This window comes from Adiantum capillus-veneris, chromosome 6 (genome assembly GCF_014529385.1).
Source record: "Adiantum capillus-veneris isolate H3 chromosome 6, ASM1452938v2, whole genome shotgun sequence".
Classification (NCBI taxonomy): domain Eukaryota; kingdom Viridiplantae; phylum Streptophyta; class Polypodiopsida; order Polypodiales; family Pteridaceae; genus Adiantum; species Adiantum capillus-veneris.
Window position 1 is genome coordinate 173,714,886 of NC_140936.1, and position 12,616 is coordinate 173,727,501.

The window sequence follows — 12,616 nt, forward strand, 5'->3', positions numbered from 1 at the left end:
ATACGGCTTATAGGAAGGAGATAATGGGATTAGGGGTATATGGGCTGCTAGATGGGAACTAGGGCTTACACATATAAAAAAGGTGAGCCATGCATGCCAAAAGGGGGAAAAAGGAAAGGTACCTCTTGTTTCTTGCTCCCCCAAGCCACAAAAAGTTACTTTCTCTTTCTCGATGCTAAATATGGCAAGCTCCTCTCTCTTTTTGAAAAGGTATGCATGAAGAGCCTGCCACACCTGTTGGATAGCCTTAGACAAAAACGGTCATAACTTGAGCTCTGGTTGTCAGAATTGTGCAACCTAGGACTCCCCTTGAAACTCGCTTTGAGCTCTATGTTATATAGTAAGACTTATGTGATTCCATGATGTCTATGATGTTCTGCAATAGCATATTTTCTCAGTAGAAATTATCATAAGAAGAAGTAGAGGGAACTCACGATAGGAAGAAGCTTTACACATCTTGCTTACAATACCTCCCTTGGTAGCTACTTATGTATTTAATGTATTCTTTCAACCTTCCTTCTTGATTTCAATACACTCTACTCCTTTTCTCTATAAGTTCTCCTTACCTACGTGGTATTTGAGGGCTTGACAAGAGGAAGACGGAAGAGATAAAGCTTCATATTGCTTGGGCTATGGAGATTCAAAGCTAGAAGATCCTTATATTGTATTTTAACTCAAGCGATGACTCTTCTCGAGCTTGAGCACAAGTAATACAAATGCCTTTCGAGGGGGGGGGGGGGGGGGGGGGCTCATAGGCTCGGCCCTCAATGTGGTATTTTTATTGTCTCTTTTTTATTCTTCATAAGTCTTTATTTAATTGTTGTGCAATTTGTGCTACTATTGTTGCTAAACATGCAAACTAACTAAATGAAATTAGTCACATGCTTAACAACTCTCACCATACCTAACCCACCCATAAACTTTTTCTTCCAACTAGATGGTAGGAAGATAAGGAGTCATAATGTGAGAATTTCATTGTTAGTGGCCAATGTCTGGCTCCACACATTCTCAAGGTAGTAGAATCTTCATGATGGGCTCATGTGGACTCACTCTTTTGTCAAGTGGTGAATGTGTATCCCCACACATTTTGTACTTTTTAGTGTAGACGTCTATCCCCTTTTGTAATTGGCATCTACTTGCTGTTTGGCCTTTTTATCTTGGAAATCACACATCAGTGTGTGTAATGTAACCAACTATTCAATCTACACCCTGTATTTATAATGAAAGTCTCATTTTGTCTCAATTGGTATGCGGAAGGGGCTACATCGTGTTTTTGTATTAGAGCCTTTACAAAACTTGACATATTTGTGTAGCTTCATTGCCAGCAGGTATCATTTCAGCCTCCTCCATCACCTCCATCCTTCTCCTTTCCTCTAATGACTAGGATATGCGACTGTGTTTCTATCACCAAAATGGAAACTGTGAAATATAGGATTTGGGATAGTATTTTTGTTGTCAATCAAAGATGTTCAATTGCAGAGTTTGTAAAGTCATTGGCTTCTAGCTCAGCTTGCAGGTGATAAGATGATTTGATTGACATAAGGTCTTGCACATGGTTCCTTGAATGAGTCCATAGATGGTACTCTTAGTAAACGATGCTATTTTTTGTTCTCCATAGCTAGTGGTCTTATTATATGCACTTCTTTACAAATTGTTGTAATTTGGTACATAAAGATTTGAAGGGAATTATAAGCCTCAACCTGGTGCATGGATTTGGACAGAACTGTCTCTCATAGTCATTTCGTTGGTTCTATACATGTTCAAATATTTTGGAACTCCTACATGTTAAGAGCATTGTTGTTTGTTTCTTTGTTCGACATGCTCATTTTCAATTGAGTTTTGTTAAGATGCTTCAAATCTGAGTCTGACCTAGGAGAGAATCAAGATGACATTTGTCATTTTTCAGGAGCAATGGTGAAATGTCCAATACGCAAACTGCAAATTCCTAGGGATATACACGACGTTGAATTCAACATGCGCAGATTTTGATGTAATGATAGCATCTTCTGTGTTGCATTCTCACCCTCCAATTCCACACGTGGGATTAGTGCAAACAACTTTTCACATGCATATAAAATAATCATCCTTTCAAGGTGAAACACCTCCAGCAACATGACAGCCATAATGTTGAACACTCAACTCTACACATGCATATAAAATAATTATCGTTTCAAGGTGAGACACCTCCAGTAAAATCCCGAATTGTTTCACAAAAACACATTCGTAAACATGAAGTCTATCTTCACCATCGTAAAAAAGGAAATATAGCCTTATATCTTGCTTACCTAAATTTTCGTAGACCACTAAAAGAGAAGACCAGCTGGTATGACAATAGCTTTGCTAGATATCACCCTCTCTTCAAAATCCTCTTGAACTATAAAAAATAGAAAAACTAGGTTTAAAAAAAAGAAGTTCAACAGAGCTAGAGGTGGAAAAAGAAATCAAGGAAGAGACTTTGTTCCTGAAGGGCTATGTCTACCTTACTCAATCTCACATACTAGCATAAAGTGTGAGCATAGTTTTCAACACAAGAAACCCTTAAAGATATTGTATCTTTCAATGCATAGAAAAAGGCGCTCTGCACAACACATGACATTCTTTGTTAGTAATTTTCTCATATACACATGCATACAAAACATTTCCATGCTCCTACTTGATGTAAGCAATTATGTCCAACATTAGTGGATTTTCCATATACAAGGAAATCCAACATAAATAAGAAAACCTATGTCAAAATGGGTATATATGCAAGTCACATACAATGTCATAGCTCCCTTTGAGACCTTACTCTAGATTACGCTAAATAATGTGTGCGCGCACAAGCAACGAAGTTGAAAAAAAAAAAAGACAAGTAGTGCCACTTACTTTGTGCAATCAATGCCATCAATGTCATAATCCTTGCCATTGTTGAGAGATGGGGCCTTGGGATGAATGGGTAATTTTAGCTATTTTCTTTGAGACTTTACCTGCTTTCACAATTCTAAAACAGTTCATGGGACCCTATAGATATGGTAGTTATGTCTATCCTTTTGTGTTTGTGTGTGTGTGTGTGTATGTGTGTGTGTGTGTAGATGTTTAAATCTTAACTAATAAAACATAATTGAATTTTTACATTCAAAAGACACCTGGCCAAGGAATAATGAACTGATATGTACAAAAATAACTCAGTATTAGAATTATTTAGGTACAATGATTGTAGGAAACAGATCCTCTTTCAGTAAGACTATAAGTAAATGAACTTCCCTGTTCCTCAGTGAGTATTTCATTACAAAAATGTTGTTTGCCAAAGAAAAGAAATCCATCCAAGATAAGATAGAGTCCTTACCTGCATCCATCCAAACAAGACAACGATTCTGTTAGCCTTGGATATGTTTTACATGTATTAATGGACTATATCATTTGTTATCCATGTCCATCTTATAGGTTTTAATTACTTTAGACAAGCTAGTTTATTCATTAGATTTGGTATGTTAGCAGTCTTTCATATTACTTTATAGTCTATGGTGAAGTCCATCAAAAGTAAAACGAAAAGCCATAGCTCAGTAGCTAAAAAAATCAACCATATACTTACCTTCCAAATCAGTAGAACCCATGGTACCAAAAGGTACTTCTTTAGACAAAGAGATGTGAAATCCGACTTCTTTTTGTCAACCAAAGGTCACAGATGAGGTTGGTGACTACCTCATTTTTTTAAAACCAATAAGACAACAGTGTAACCAGTCAAGAGAGTAGCAAGAATCCCCCCCTTTTTTTTGTGAAACCTCATTTTTTAGAAATAGCTTGGAAGCTATACCCAAGCCGAAACAACCCCGGCCATATACTTACCTTCATATCCATAAGTCATTAGCGGTTTTTAAGAACAGTAGTGTCCGGCCCTACCAACCATAGCTTTTTTCCAAAGCCAAAAAATTACATGAGCTACTGTATACTACCTTCACAAAAATGCCAGGCTATCATGGACTGTAGTGTCCGGCCTGATATAAGCTCCCAATTGTGATAAGCCCCAGTGGCAACCAGTTAATCACAGAAAAGAACCAACCGTTTTCAAAACCTGCGAGTCAATTAGATACCTCTATCTCCTTAGAGAGAAAAAGAACCGGTTACAATAGCGACAAGAACCAGTCATTAGGCTGTTTTTTTTGCCAGAGTCGAAGCCAAGTGACTCATCAGCCATAACCCCATGTTGCCACCATTTATACAGTCAGGACAAAATATCAGTCCCCGTTTATCAATATACATATCCAACTGTAGCATGTATTAGGAACGTCCATCAAGCCAACCATCATATTCACAACCATATACATACATACACATACTGCCACACATGCACAAAAAGTTTTATGTGGAGGTGAAGTCCTGCATCGGTTAATCTCTGAGCCCTTTACACCTTATTGAGGCTACCCCCATTTTTTATGCAAACAACCACAGACAGACTTTTTTTAATGCACAAGAGACCCAAGGCCAGCCATAATGTCTAGGCTTAGCAAAATAACCAGTCATGCTCATAACTATATGAACTTGCAACAATTTACAAGAATCGACATAGCCTACAGTAAACCACAGATGTGACCTAACCAGTCCGAGGTCAGGAGCAGTTTTTATACAAGGCGAGGGTGCACCATTCCTAAGCCCTTTGAAATAACATCAATAGAAAATGCCTTTTGCACATAGTTTGCAAGAATACCATAGCCAAAAAAACTGCACAGTATGCGTGCTTGTAACAAGCATAAGGTAGGACCACCTTCCCTAATTAAAAACCTTTTAGTGTTTAATTTGTGCATAAATAGTGCAGTAAACCAGCAAACTCAGCAGGGGTAAGATTGAACACCCGAGTCACCTCCGAGGAGAGCTCCATTTTCCTTGGTAGTAAAAAGCAAACAAGAGGTGTTTCACAGAATAACTCAACACACCCACACTAAACATTCCAACAATGCGACTTCATGGCAAATCAGCACAAGATGATCAAGAAGCATGGATGGATCGACTTCTTACCTTAGCTGAGCATGAGTGGAAAAGAGAAGCAGCATACGAGTGCTATAAGAGGAAAGCCACACAGACAAAGGAGAAGCTTGACAAGAAACTGAAGGACAAAGGCATCAATGAAGGAGATCTTGTGCTAAGGTATGACAATCGACTCGATAATCGTTTTGATGCCAAATTTGAAACAAGATGGCAGGGGCCATACATAGTCAAGAAGGATTTCAATTCAAGTTACTATCAACTTATGGACTTGAATTGGAAAGAGCACTCCAGGAAGGTAAACGGCTATCGCTTGAAGCCTTACTTGAGTCGCCTTCTACCAAAGGATCTACCAGAGCAAAAGGCAACTATTCCATGTAAGTATTGTTTCATGAAGCATGAGTGTAACACAAACCAAAATTCCAAGGGGCCAAACAATGAAGATCTTGTCAAGGACTCTGAAGCACTCTCTTTGGAAAAGATGCTCTATGATGGTACATGAATATACCATCATCCTGGGGGAGGGCTAATGATAGCCATTTTTCGGCTCTCTGTGATTGCCATAGTGAGTTATCCCCCCTATCAAATCACTCAAACACTGTGGTTACCCTCACCCTTTCACTGTATATAGGTGCGTGTGAGCTACGGGACTTTTCTCATATCTCCTTACTAAAATAAAAAACCCTCAATTAGCTAGGCATTGGGCTAGTTGAGCCAAAAAAATAAAAAATAAAATAAAAATATAAGTATATTATGGCCCATGCGTATGTAAATATTTCTTTGTATATAGGCCTAAATAAAATATTTTTTTCATAATTATTTTGATATTTATTTAAATATTTCTACTTAGGTGTGTGTTATTTATGCTCTGTACATTGCCTCACCATTACCACAATTTTTCTTACCATTTTTCATACTCTTTATTCCATATAGAAATATTTTCATGTAAGCTTCTCTTATATTTGGTGTAACTCCACCCCAACAAAAATCCAAAAAAACTAGTTTTATTTATGTGTATATTTTTTCACTATTGTGATTTTTCCCTTCCTACATCTATTTTGTTTTTTTTTCTAAAAAATTAGAACACCAAAAATATTTATCTTTTTATGGTAGCCTCATAATGAGAGAGATTTCTTTTGACCCCTTTATATTTTTTTCCACTTATATTATTTATATTTGACATGTACATATTTTCTAGACCCCTCAGTATTTGATTTTCTTAGTTGTACTATTCACTTATATCATAATCTCAACAATATCTTCAATTATAGACCTACCAAATAAGGTCAAGGGTAGGTGGCATGCATACATGCACTATGGAGGGCTCACTCTTGGAGGTATTCAAAAGAATCATCCAAAGAAGGACCCCACAAGGACCTTGTGCAGTGGAAAAAAACGATCGATTTTGCTGAATTTTTAAAGTTCACTTGCTCTCCGAATTTGAAAAGGTAATACAAAGAAAAGTTGTAGCTCGTGGGCTGAAATTTTGCCTCAAATTTTTTCATATTTTTTTGAACTACGAGCTGTGAGCTATGATTTTATTAGTGGACCCCAGTTTTCCCATGCTATGCAGCCACACTCTCTCTTCCACTTTATCATTTTTCTCTTTCACACACACTTCTCCACTCATCATCCCCACCTCTCTCACCACTCCTCTTTGCACCCTACTCACCTTCTCCTCAACCTTGAAGAATAAGAGAAACCATGGTGAACTCATACCTCCCACACACAATTCCATTCCAAAATTGACCACCTAGTCTCATTTTTCCTCCTCCAATTTACCCATATCTATCAAAAAAACCACAAAATTCAGCCTCTTCTCTTTAAAGACAGCATCATGGTGGTTGATTACTCAGCTTCAATTACCTTGTCTCTCAAGGAAGGTCAAGAGTGGAGAAAAAATGTACCGTCAAAGCTAGTGGACCGTCAACAAGCGTCAAAATTGGCCCTACTCAAGATGCTTGGAGCATCAACCTTGTAAGAAATCCACCTTTTCTTACCTCTTAAGAGTTTTTCTTCCTTATTTGTATCCTACATGGATACTCCCATTGTAAATATCCAATTCCATTTGTAAATTAATACTAACTCTACTAACACTAACCCACTATGAAAAGTCCTATCACCTCCATTTCTCTCCTCTCTCTTTCCCCACCAACTTCTTGATAATTTCAAGCAAAAGAAATTAGATAAATTGCTGAAAATCTAACCCAACCATGGTTAGAGGAGTAACCCTAGCCTTCAAAATTGCTATAAAAGGAGGGTGTGGCTAGCACAAAAGGGGGAGCCATAAGCAAGAGCACTATGCTATAGCTTGAGAAGCCAAGCTCAACCTCTCTAGAAGGAGCTCTTGAGTGGAAGCTCATTGTCTTATGCATGTGCATATGTTGTAATAGGGGATTAGCAAGGGAACTCTATGCCATTGTAAGAGAGAGAGTGATCATTCAATTGAGAGTAGGAAATCTATCATTTCTCCTACTAGTGTAAGCCCAACATTCGCTGAATCAAGAAGGGTGGATTTGGACTAAGCTTGGATACTTTGTCTCCCTTCCAACGTGAAGTAATGGACAACAATGATGCGTAAGTGTCTTGGTGTTTTCTGTTAAGTTCTTGATAGCTTGTCTCTGGTGTTGTCATCAATCTAACCATAAATCCCACATACTGTAAGAGGGCGACAGGGTGGAGAGGACTCCCCTGGCCTTAAGACAGTGATTGGGGTGGCTTTTCTTGTGATGTGTTGTGGTGAAATTTATGCAAGCTATGTTGAACAAATACTAATCTCACTTTGATTTGTCATGACAGATTTGTAAGAAGGTATTAATGCAACAAGCACCCCCTCCCCCTTTCTCTCTCTTTCTTAAATATATAGTTGTGTTTGCTTGATCATTGCCGATACGTTTCAAAGCAGCCCGAGCACTCTCTCTCTCTCTCTCTCTCTCTCTCTCTCTCTCTCTCTCTCTCCTCTCTCTCTCTCTCTCTCTCTCTCTCTCTCTCTCTCTCTCTCTCTCTCTCTCTCTCTCTACGCGTCCTAGTTCGCATCCAAAACTAGGTGGTGCCCCAAATTTGTGTAGGGTTAGGTTGCGGGTTTGTGTGTGTGTTTGTTGTTTTTTTCCAATCCCAACCCAATTGAGCAGCACGGGAGCCTTGAAGGGTGTCTAGAGGTTGCTCTTCTTGTTGCCCGCCCCAGACCGCCTCAAATTGGTGCCCCCACGGAGGACGGCTTGTGTATTTTTGTGTAGAATCAACCTTTAGCATAGTCAAGTAGTTTGCATGAATCACGAAAATTTGTATGATCCCTTCATTCCCATTGCAAGGCAAAAGGTACACATAATTGTTAGTACTAAGTTGCAATTTCAACGTGTCATTCGTAGAATTTTAGGTCCTCTTAGGTTGGCCGAGATAAACGCTTCAGTAAATCCTTTTATTTTGCCTCTCATTAGGTACGACCTTAGTTTGGACGTCTATATTTTTGTTTTGTTTTAAGCATTAGGTCATGCATAGACCATGGATAATGGCCGAGGAATAGAGGTTTTCCCCTTCCATTTCACTCCACACATTAGAATAAACATTGCAATTAGTAGGAAAATCCATTTTCAACAACGTATGGTGTTCATGTTTGGTGCCCAAAGAGTAGGAGAAATTCTTGCATCACCAAACCATGTCATTCTACCTCTCATCAACTACCACACTTCTTTTGATGTACATGTGTTCATTTTATTTTAAAATGAAGTGCAGCCTGGCAAAATAGTGTGTATGTTTGTTTTTTCTTTGTCCAAGTTGTTACAAGAAACAAAAAAACGATCATTTGTTCTAACTGGGAATGTGTGTGCAGTGAAAGTTCAATCCTTAGAGATCTAGCTCTATTACCAATTGAGTTGCAGGAGCAAGTAGTAAGGCGTCTCCCTCATAACAAGAGGGTGTGAAGTTAAGACGGAAGGTCCTACGCGTGGATTCCATTTTCCTCTTGTTGTTGGGCACTAAGGAAGACCGCGCATTCATCCAACTAGTGTGTGCCCTAAGATTGGTAAATACAATGAAATTTGGCGTTTGGCGAGTGCATTTCACCATTGAGGAAGACTCTTCAGGAAACTTGCAGCCAGAGTTCATGCTTCATAGACTCACATTTGGTGAATTTTTCCTCATTTGCGTCTTATTAATAGTCTTCCTTTCGCTTTCAACAAAGGAGATAGGGAGCTATTCAGAGCTTGTCTTAATAAAGAGAGCATAGAGAAGATTGCAAATTTGTATAAATTCTCATCCTTCTCTACTTTCTATGACACTTTGTTCATAGAGGACATTGTAAATCTCTTTATGCTTTTGAATGATTTAACCATAATCCTAAGGAGTTTTTGTCCAGGAATTTTGTAGCACAAGTGGAGTCTTTAAATCTTGCAAACTTGATTGGACTTGATGAGGATGTTCTTTATGAAATTGTGAGAAGGTTCCTCACTCCGAGTGTGTGGAACTCGAAGGAAAGGAGCTCCTAGTCAATTGCTACTTTCTCACGGCCTTCGACGAGCATGAAGATCTAGTTTTTATACAAACCGCTTGTGCGTTGGGAATTGTAGAACAAGTGCAATTTATCACTTGGGACGTGGTTGCTCTTTTGTATCCAGAAAATGAAGTTCTAGAGATTTTTGTTTATCGCCTTAGCTTTGAAGAATTTCAACCCTTCTTAGAGCTCATCAATAGTCTACCTTTTTGTTTTGATCAAACAAATCGAGACCTCATTGAAGCTTGGATAGCTGAAGAAGAAAACCTAGAGTGGTATTTTCTTACTTCTTCATTTGCAGGGAGTGGTTCTAAATCTCTATTGTATCCCTTATTGTAACTCGTGTTGTAATCTTTCATAATAATGGAGAGCCAACGCCAAATGTCTGGATATCCTCTTTTCTTTGGAGAGCCTGGAGAGGATGCAGAATTATTTTTAGCAAATTTCAAGATGTCTTGCCGTATCAAGAGGATAGTAACCGATCAAGAACGTGTAGAAATGTTTGAGGTGGTCCTTAGGAAAGATGCTAGTACTTGGTTTGACTCTTTGCCTGAGGAAGTTAAGGGGAATTACACAGAAGTTTTGAATCGTTTTAAGAGATACTTCTTTGATCCCCAAAACACTTTGATAGAGGGAAGCAACCTGAATTGCTTCAACCCTTGCCAATCCCTAATTCACCATGGGACAGCATATCCATGGATTTTATCTTTGGATTGCCTAAGTCTATCCATGGGAATACGTGAATATGGACAATAGTAGACAGGTTCAGTAAACAAGCTCATTTTATACCTGTCAAAAAGACTATCAAAGCCCATCAAATGGCAACCCTCTTCATTTCACAAATTTTCAAATACCATGGCTTGCCAATGTCCATAGTGTCGGATAGAGATCATAGAATGACCAGTAATTTTTGGAAGGGTCTCTTTGAGAATTTAGGGACAAGGCTAAATTTCTCTTCGGCCTATCATCCACAAACGGATGGCCAAAGTGAAATAGCTAACCTAACAATTCTCGATCTACTAAAAGACTATGTAATGGAAGTAGATCAAAGATCCCAATGGGAGAAGTACTTACCCTTAGTGGAGTATGCTTACAATAACACTGTACATACTTCCACGGGAAAAGCACCTTTCGAGGTAATTGAGGGAAGATCAAAAAGTCCCTTGCTACTTAAGGTACATGGGAAGATCTTCGTTGTAGATGAGTATAGCCGAGACCTACAAGAATCTTTTCAAAAGATTAAAGATGCTATCTCTATCTCACAGCAAAGGCAAAAGGCTGCTTCTGACAAGCACAGAAGAGCCCAAGCCTTTAAAGAAAATGATTGGGTCCTGTTAAAGTTTCCCAAGGCTCGATTAAGGCACACGACGGGCAAGAATCCTACGGGCCACCAAAAGTACTATGCTAAACTAGCAAAAAGGTACTATGGTCCCTTCCAGATTCTTAGGCCAATCAATGACATGGCATATCAACTTAAGTTGCCCAATCATTGGCTCATACACAATGATTTTCATGTGAGCCTATTAAAGCCTTACAAAGGAGAGCCACCTCAAGAACCAACTATTGAAGACCCACCGGAGATCGAGGACCAAGAGGAGGTGCTGCAGCCCGAGTCCATTCTCCGACATGAAGACAAGGTATTAAGAGGCGGTGCGACTATCCGACGATATCTTATTAAATTTAAGAATTATCCTTTTGAAGATGCTAGATGGATGCAAGGCATACAATTAAAGGATAACCTAAACCTTGTCAATGCTTACAATGCTTCCCAAGAGTAAGCAAATGTACAAAATGTTAAAAATGAACAAAATTTTTGTCTTATAAGACTCTCTTTTTCTTTATTTGTGCACAAAAATGAACTAGTATGCATGATTAGATCAAGTTTGTGGAGACGACGTCTCCCAAACACCAAGTAGAGCTTGTCACTCTACTATGGAAGACTGATAGGACTGATGTGCAGACATGCTTGCGGCAGCCTCAGGCTCTCAAGTGCCAAATGGACTAGTCATCCATTATGGAATGATGTCGTAGGGTAACATAGGGATCCTCTACCTGCTAAGAAAAGGACTCATGAACATGCTTTATCTTCTCTACACCATAGTCGAGGACGACTATGATTTCAAGAGAGAGGTAATGTCATAATAATCAATATCTAATTCTCCTAAATGATTTTCTCATATTAAACTGATCATTTAATGTGGGGAAGGCCAAGGGAGAAAAAGCTAGAATATTGGTTAAGCTAGAAGACCGGCCACAATAGGGATCCAAAGGAGGGAAAATAGGGATCCAAAGGGGGGGCCATCTGCAAAAGAGCCATGTGCAACAATGGGCTAAAAAGACCCTAAGGTTCAGCCCATTAAGACTTCCAAAATGCTAAGGTTCCAAAATTCAAAGGTTGTGTCCAAAAGGTCAACCCTAGGGAAAATTGGATGCTTAGTGTGTGTACAAAAGTCTTCTTCAAGCCTACAAAGGAGGGAGCGAGCCATTTAGTAGGGGATGAGAGAGAAATCCACACACACACACACACACACACAGGCTCCCTTTACACAAAGGGAATTAGGGACACATGTCAGCTCCCTAGGCCAGATGCCCACAAGGTGTGCCCAATTCCTATTGGAAGACCCTTGAAGTGGACCAATGAGAATTAAGCTAGAGTAAATCTAGTTTAATTAATTTAAAAACATTTAATAAAAGAAACCAATGAGAATTAAGTCTCCTAGAAGACTATTGGGCAGTCTCCCAAGGGGTCCAATGAGCATTCAGGAGCCCAATGGCTTGCCTGATTCCTATTGGCCAGGAGGCAAAGGGGTCCAATGAGAGTTTAGTTTAATTATTTAATTACGTAAAGCTCTCACAAAAGGGGAAAGGGGGACACATGTCAGAAGGCTATCACTTATGCTGCTTAACACCCATTGGCTTGACTTGGGGAGGTCCAATGAGGCAAAATCCAGACCAATTTAGCAGGAAGGGCTCGCCCAAGAGAGAGGGGGGGCTGATTTTTGCTTGGTATTGACACACACGCACACACTCACACTTGGCATGGGTGAAGAAAGAATACTCTATCTCCTCCCAAGCTTTAATGGAGAGCTCATCACCTACTCCAAGCTTGTGAGATAGAAGCCTACATCAACACTCTCTTGGCACGTGGATGCAAATCCAACCAAGAGT